The following is an 8824-nucleotide window of genomic DNA, read 5'->3' as shown; positions in this document are numbered from 1 at the left end:
CTTATACCTCAGCTCAAGTTCACATCCTGGCACAACAACTAATGATTGGGCAGAATTGGTTGTCTCCTGTTCAGGACAAATTAATAATCATTATCCAAAACATCCAAATTTACAGTTTACCTTAAGCCAAGTCATAGTGTTTCCAGTAGTAACAGCCAAATACCCACTTCCAGATAGGGTAGTAGTGTATACAGATGGATCCAAATCTGGCAGAGGTGCATATGTAGTAAATGACCAAGTAACATCTAAACAGTATAATGAGACATCACCCGAGGTTTTAGAGTGTTTGGTGGTTCTAGTGGTCCTTGACACTTTTCCTGGACCACCCAATATTGTATCTGATTCCTTATATGTGTTTAATGCAGTTAATACGCTTGAAGTTGATGGCTTAATTAGACCCTCTAGCAAGCTTGCTCATATTTTTCAGCAAATTCAGTCAGCCCTGTTACATAGAATTCATCTTGTGTGTATTCCTCATGTTAGGGCTTATTCTGGCCTTCCTAGCCCTATGTCTCATGGATATGACTTGGCAGACAAAGCCACTAGAATCGTGGCTGCTGCTCTGTCCTCACAGGCTTTCATAAACGATTCCACGTGATGGTTGAAACATTATGCTGCCATTTCACTTTAACCAGGAAGGAAGCAAATGACATTGTCACCCAATGTCAAAACTGTTAATTTCTGCCTACTCCTCATGTAGGGTTAAACCACCGAGGCATCAGGCCATTACAGGTCTGGCAAAGGGATGTCACTCGTATTTCCTCCTTTGGAAGAAATCAATATTTGCATGTTTCCATTGACACCTGCTCTGCTGTTATGTTTGCTACAGCTTTAACAGGTGAGAAAGCCTCTCATGATATACAACACTGTTTAGAAGCATGGAGTGCTTGGGGCAAGCCCACAATCCTTAAAAATGATAATCTGACAGGATATACCTCTGCTAAATTTCAGCAATTTTGTCATCAAATGAATATCACTCAACTGAATGGCCTTCATTATAACCCTCAAGGACAAGGCATGGTGGAACGTGCACACCATAATCTCAAGTCTTATTTTATAAAACAAAAGGGGGGAGTTGATAAGACTCTGCTCTCACTGCCAAGAGTAGCTGTCTCCATGGCACTCTTTACAATTAGTTTTTTGAATCTTGACTAGCAAGGTCCCTCTGCAGGCTATCGACACAGCTCAGAACCTGATAGACCAAAGAAAATGGTGAAATGGAAGCAAGTGTTATCTAGTCTGGAGAAAGGCCCAGATCCTACTTTGTTAAGATCCAGGGGAGCTGTTTGTGTTTTTCCACAGTGTGAAGACAACCCATTTTGGCTTCCAGAACGACTCACCCGTAAGATAGTAATTAAGGATGGTGTGGAAGATGCTGACCTCCCGAGGACTGCTCCTGATCCTGACAATGCTGAACTTGTCTCAGGTTCCTAGTATGATGGGCAAACAGAGATGGGCCATTCTCTTGACTTTCCCTAAACCAATGCCAGTTCGCCATGATGCTATAGTTTTTCCAAAATTCTTTACTACTAATAAAATATTAGATTAACCATATCTACCCTATGATCCCACCCGAGCATCATTAGGAGAAAATCACTCTTTATTAGAACAGGGTTCTTTATGTCATCAAATTAATGGACCAGGAAAATGTATAAACCTCACAGTCCGAGCCTTGGGGATGTTTAATGTTCACCGAGGAGGCTGGGTGAGCACAATCCAAGATACTTCCAAAGCAGATATAACCATTACATATCGGACCTTACGGCAGGAGGCAATTTGGGTCAATGTTACATTTCCACCACTTAACTTTTCAGACAAAGAATGTCCTCCACAACCAAAAATAGCCCTACATTATATATTGGAAGATGAAGGGCTGATCTTGCCTTGGTCTGATTGTCAATCCTCCATCACTCGTAGGGAAGATCAGAGTAAAACCTTTTCCTAATCTCCCAACATGATGGCTGACCCAGAGAAGGAATTTATTATGAAAAAGGGACTTTTCATACAGGACTTTAGAATGCATCCCTTTCAAAGTGGGTGCTTTGTGGAGTCAATGGCAGTTGTACAGATCTCAATCCTTTGATCTTTATCCAGGGAGGAGCAGTTGGAAAGGCTTCTTTTACTGGCATCTCCAGATTTGCTCAGTATTGGGGAATACATTGACTCCCTGGACTCTTATGGATAAACTAATACCAGCGTAGAGATCACTGGGTTCAATAAAACTTTGCAAACCAGATTAATTACCCACCTATGCCAGTCTGTGTTTACCCCACTTTCTTGTTTATTCTTTCAAATGATTCATTTGAAGTCTGTTTCAATGATTCTTGTAGGATTTCTCAATGTTGTGATGTAACAAAGGACACCCGTGCCATGGTGGCATGCATACCTTGTTGGATCCCTGTTCCAGAGGAAACACCCTCCACCATATCCCTGTTTCGACAAAAAAAGAGATTTTGGCATTACTACTGCCATAATTATAGCAATTTCAGCCAGTGCAGCTGCTGCTACAGCTGCAGGGTACATTATGGCTGGTATGGTTCAGTCAGGCACAAAATTAAATCAGCTTTCAGCAGATCTGACTGATGCCATCACTTTCCTAACTTCTGCTAGTACTAAGTTAAACGGAGGGCTGATAAATTTGAATCAGTGCTTTGACCAGGCATAGGAACAGATAGGCGTCCTATACCAGATGGTCCAGTTGGGTTGTGAACGAAAGTTGGGTGCTCTGTGTATTACCAGTATCCAATATGAAAATTTTACTCATGCAGGTAATCTGTCTTGACAGCTTTCCTTGTGTCTTGCAGGAAATTGTCCTGAGGGATTTGATGAGAGTCTTGAGGCCCTGAGGGTCGCAGTTTTAAAGATCAACTCAATGCGAGTGGACCTGTCATTGACAGAGGGCCTCTCCTCCGGGATTTCATCTGCATTTTCTTATTTTAAGGAATGTTTAGGGGTAGGCTTATTTTGGTGTTGCCACCTGCTGTGGACTTGGGTTCATGCTCTGGTTGGTTTGCAAGCTTAGAACCCAACAAACAAATGACAAGGTTGTGATAGCTCAAGCACTTGCTGCCATTGAGCAAGGGGCCTCCCCCGAAATCTGGCTATCTATGCTCAAGAATTAGTTGACACTGGTGGCTGACCTCTTTTGTAGAGTTTGCCCTAGGTCATTTAGTAGTTATTGTCACATAGCACTGCAATATCCAGGGACGGGCAACTTTCCTCATGCACAGATCAACCTAAGACATGGGGCCCAGTTGCAATAAGGTTACCCTATGACGGGAAAGGCTGTGACATTAGAGGAATGACCTAAGACAGGAGCCACAGCGGATGGGCAAAATTACAAAGACCTATTCCAGCCTCATTTTAATAAAATAAAATGAGGGGGAGATGTGGAGAGCTGTGCGGCTAACAATCTCCATTATAAGATGGTGCTAGCCTCTGCCTAATTAGTAAACAAGCTTTGTGCGCAAGTGCAAGAGTGAACTCATGCCTAGTCACTGCCTATCTCGGGGCGTAATAATGGGTTTATGGGAAAGCAACGAATCAGGAGGTGACAGGCCACATCAGGTGTTGAAAGGCCATGGCTGAGGGCTATATAAGCAACGGAATAGGGGTCTTACCTCCTGAAGAAGTAATAAAGCTTTTTGCAGCAGAAGAATCATGTTGTCAGAGTGTGTTCTTGCTGGAGAGAACAATATCTTGAGACTTTCTTTCTTTCTTTCTTTCTTTCTTTCTTTCTTTCTTTCTTTCTTTCTTTCTTTCTTTCTTTTTTTTTTTTTGAGTTTTTAGACAATGGATTTTTCTTTGTATCCCTGCCAAAACTGGACATGCCTCTGTAAACCATGCTGGCCATGAAATAAGAAATCCAATACTTCTTCCTCTCAAGTGCTGGGATTTAAGGCATGAACCACCACTGCCTGGCAAACCTGAAACTCTTAAACTCCCGAATTAACACTTAAAATTAAAAAAAAAAAAATAAAGAAAAGAAAAGGAAAGAAAAGAACAGAAAATAAAAGAAAACTCAAAAACACAAATAAACAAACAAGAAAACCCTGAAAAAAATATAACCTTAAAAAATACTTAATAAAACACCCCAAATGAAAAAAAAAAATCCTAAAATCATTAAAAAAAAGAACAAACACTAAAAATGCATTAAAATATTCGAAACCAAAAAAAAATGTCTAAAACAGTTTTTAAATCCCTACAAAAGCCTTAACAAAAACACTAAAACTATAAATAATAATAATGATGATGATGATTAATATTATTATGAATATATACATACTTAAATATACAGATATACCTATATGTAAATAGTGTTTATATTATACCATATATAATGTATACATCACATAATATATAATGTATACTGATATCATTCATATGCACAAGACACTGAAATGACAGGTACTAAGCTCATATATAAAGTATGTATATATGTATAAATTTATACATATGTTATATATTTCAATTATATTAATCATAAATAAATATATATATATATATATATATTTAGTAAATGAAATATCTGTATACTTCACATATATTTATATAAAATACTTATAAATATATAATGCATTTAAATTAATCATATGCTACATATATAAGTATTTTAATATATCATATATAATTATATATTGTTATGTATCTGGCATATACATTTTATATACACACAGGAAAATTATATATGATATATACATAAATATATACCCATACTGTTTATATTATTTATGTTATATCTATAACATAGTATAGATATTAACATAAATGCAATATGTATATTAGTATTGATAAATATATGATATATACATAAATTTCAATATATAAATGAACATATGTGGTTATAGGTGTAAATTTAAAGTTTTGTATAAAAGCTGATAAATATAAAAAGTCAAAAATTTACATATATAAAATATGTTATATTCCATACACATAATATAGATTCAGGAAGTGACTCCACCACGATGGTATGTGACCATTCCGTCACCAGATATGAGAATACCAGGACAGGAACTGGCTGCATGGTGACAGGAAGTAGTCATAGCCTAACCGGAAGTGACCCTGTTGTTAAATGTGAGCATGTTGTCAAATGAAGAGGCCACATCATGACCAGAAGTGAACGGAAGTGACCCTGTCTTTACAGGAAATGGCTTCAGAATGACCGGAAGTGACTGTAAAGTGACCGGAAGTGGCAGTGAAGTAGGTTTTTCTTCTTGGTTTTATTGTTTCTCAGGGTGGGTATGATCTTGCAGTAGGAATTTTTACGGGGTTTAATGTTTGTTTATTTTTTATTTTTCAGGGGTTTGATTTATTTTTGGGTTTTTTTTAAAAGGATTTTAGGATTTGAGGTCCATTTTTAGGGTTTTGGTGTTTTTTGAATCTTTTTTCTGTTCTTGAGGGACTTTTTTTTAGAATTTTGGTGTTTTTATTTTGGAATTTTAGGGTTTCTTTTAGTTTTTATTAAGTCTTTTAGGGATTCTTAAAAGTATTTATAGGGTTCTGTTAGGGTTTTTAAATGAGTTTAGGGTTTTTCATGGTTTTTGGCGATTCTTTTAAGTCCATAGGTTTGAAGGGGTCTTTCGTGGGTTTTTGGTTTGTTTTTTTGAAAGGGGGTTTATGGATTTTAGGGTATTTTTAGGGTTCGAGAGTTGTAGAATTTAGGATTTTTTTAGGGTTTTAGAATTTTTAGGGTCTTTTTAGAGTTCTTGTGTTTTCTTTGTATTTTTAGAATTTTAGGTTTTTAAAAATACATGTTAACTATTTTAAAAATTTTTTATCTTTTTGCACCTGTTTTTTTTTAAGGTTTTAGGGTTCTTTTAATGTTTTTAAAAAATTTTAAGTTTTTTTTCAGTTTTTTTTTGCGATTTTTTTTTTTTTTCAGATCTTAGATTTTGGTTTTGTTTTGTATTGTTTTGTTTTGTTTTTTCTTTCTTTTTTTTTTTTTTATGGTTTTAGGCCTTTCTGGCTCTTTTTAGAGTTTTAGAGTTTTTTGTAGGATTTTTGTTGATTTTTTAAAGCCTCAAATTTTTTGTTGTTGTTGTTGTTTATTTGTTTGTTTGTTTTTTTACTTTTTAGGTTCTTTTCATGTTTTTTTTTTTTTTAAGGATTTTTTTTGTAAGTCTAAGGTTTTTTTTTTTTGTTTTGTTTTTTTGTTTTGTTTTTTTTTAACAGTTTCAGGTGGTCTAATTTTGGTTTTCGGGTATTGATTGTCTTTTTAGGGTTTTTCAAGTTTTTTTTAGAATTTTATGGGTTTTTTTTCTAGAGGTTTAGTATTCTTTTGGGATTATCAGGTTTTTACTTAGGGTTTTAAAATTTTGTAGGTATGTTTAGAGGGTTTTAAGATTTGGGGGGTTGTAGGGTTTTGGTGTAATTTTTAGTTGTTTTTTTTTTTTTTTTTTTTTTTAAGGACGTTAGGGTATTTGTGGCTTTAGGGATTTTGGGGGTTCTTCTTAGTGTTCATGTGTTTTTCAGAATTATAGGGTTTTTTTAGTGTTTTAGAGGTCTGTTGTTTCTTTTAAAAGATTTTAGTGTGTGTTAGTGTTTTAGGGGTCATTTATGTTTTTTTTTTTTTAAGAATTTTATGGTTTTTTGTATTTTGGGGGCATTAGTTTTTTTGTTTTTTTGTTTTTTGTTTTTTTTTTTTTTTAATAATGTTTATGGGTTTTTTAGTGTTCTAGAAGTTTTTTTCTTTTTCTTTTTTTTTTTTCTTTTGCAATATAGGTTTTTTTTGTTTTTGTTTTTGTTTTGTTTTGTTTTGTTTTTTCAGTCATAGGCCTTTTTTAGTGCCTTTTTTAGTGTTCTAGAGATTATTTTTATTATGTTTAAGTTTTTTAAGGGTTTTACGTTTTTTGTGTTTTTTTGTTTTTTTTTTTTTAATTAGAGTTCTTGAGTTTTTTGGTTTTTTGTTTTTTCTTTTCAGAATGTTAGGACATTTAGTTTTTTTTTGTTTGTTTGTTTTTTGTTTTGTTTTGTTTTGTTTTGTTTAATTTTAGCGTTTGTAAGAGGTTTAGTAGTCTTTTTATGGTTTCAGGTTTTTATTTGGGGTTTTAAAGTTTTGTAAGTATTTCCTCAGAGTGTTTTAGGTTTTCTGGGGATTTTAGTGTTTTGTTGTATTTTTTTAGCTTTTTTTTTTTTTTTTTTAAGGATTTTAGGTTTTTTATAGTTTTAGGGATTTTTTGGTGTCTTTTTAGTGTTCTTTACTTTTTCAGAATTATAGGTTTTTTTTTTTTTAGTGTTTTAGGGTTTTTTGTTTTTGTTTTTGAAAGGATTTAGGGTGTCTTAGTGTTTTAGGGTTTGTTTATGTGTTTTTTTTAAGAATATTATTTTTTTTAGGTTTTTTGGGATTTTAGGGACATTAGGGTTTTCTGTTTTTATTTATTTATTTATTTTTTATGGTCCTAGAAGCTTTTTTTTTTCCAGGTTTTTGGAGTTTTTAGTGTCTTTTTAGGGTTCTAGAGATTATTTTATTTATTTTAGGTTGTTTTAGGGTTTAGGGTTTTTAAAAATAATTTAGAGTTCTTGAGGTTTGTTTAGAATTTTAGTTTTTTTTCTTTCTTTTTTAGTTTTTTAAAGTTTTTTTAATAATTTAGGGTTTTTAAAAAAAGGTTCTTTCATTAAAAAATGATTTTGAACGGAAATAAAACTTGAGACCTGTGATTCATGTAATATATGTCAAAGAACCCAAAGAGTTGTTTTTGAGCTTTGAAACATGGGGCTGAGAATATAGCAGAACAGACCAGGACTTGCCCGAGCAGGCCCATCGCCTCCCTATCTCCCACCTCTCTGACCTAAGTTAAATGTTACCAGGCTGCTGATGTTTAAATGGAACAATCATGTGAAACCGCGCCAATTCCTCCCCCAGCCACACTCCTTTTCTATAAAAATCCCTAGCTTCTAAGCCTCATGGTCGAATCCACTGTCTCCTGTGTGAGGTACGTTTCAACCCAGAGCTCTGCCATTAAAATACCTCGTATTGTTACATCAAGGTGTTGTGTTCTGTTCCTGAATTTTGGGTGCATGCAGAATCGGGAGTTGAGTGGGGGTTTCACCACTAGGTTCTTTCAATTTTAGGGTTTTCTAGAGTTTAGGGCGATCTTTTTTTTTATTGTTTGTTTGTTTGTTTGTTTTGTTTTTATGGCTTTATGGTTTTTAGGGTCTTGTTAGGGTTATTGAAGTTTTGTAGAATTTTAGGGCATTTTTATGGTTTTACAATTTTTTAGTGTCATTTTGGTGTTCTTGCTTTCTTTGAATTTAAGGTTTTTTATAAAATGTGTTTATTAAGTATTTTAGGGTTTTTGGTTTTTCTTAGCTTTTTAGGGCTCTTTTAGTGTTTGTTTAAAGATTCTAAGGTTTTTTAGAGTTTTCTTTTTTAAGGTTTTTGGTTTCTTTTAGAGGTTTTTTTTGTTTGTTTTTTCTTTTAGTTTTTTAGAATTCTTAGGGTTTGGCAGGGGTTGAGGGCCTTAGGGATTTTATGTAAGGTTATGAGTTTTTTATGTGGATATCCTTTATCAACTTGGATTTGAACTTTGTACAAGAAGATAGGAATGGATCATTTTGCATTCTTCTACATGCCGAAAACCAGTGGAAGCAGTACCATTTGTTGAAAATGCTGTCTTCTTGTCACTAGATGGTTTTGTACTCACTGTCACAGTTTAAGTGAGGATAGTTGTGTGGGTTCATTTCTGGGTCTTCAATTCTATCCTGTCCTGTTTGTCCATGGCTAAACATAATCAAAAATAAGAATTAAAGGTTTGCCAGTAGTGTCTTAGCACCAGGACTAGTACCTTTGTAAGTTCTCATATATCATCTCAGATCTTCCACAGAG

This window comes from Mus caroli, unplaced genomic scaffold (genome assembly GCF_978045245.1).
Source record: "Mus caroli unplaced genomic scaffold, Mus_caroli_1 scaffold_75, whole genome shotgun sequence".
Lineage (NCBI taxonomy): Eukaryota > Metazoa > Chordata > Mammalia > Rodentia > Muridae > Mus > Mus caroli.
This window is presented reverse-complemented; position numbering follows the sequence as displayed.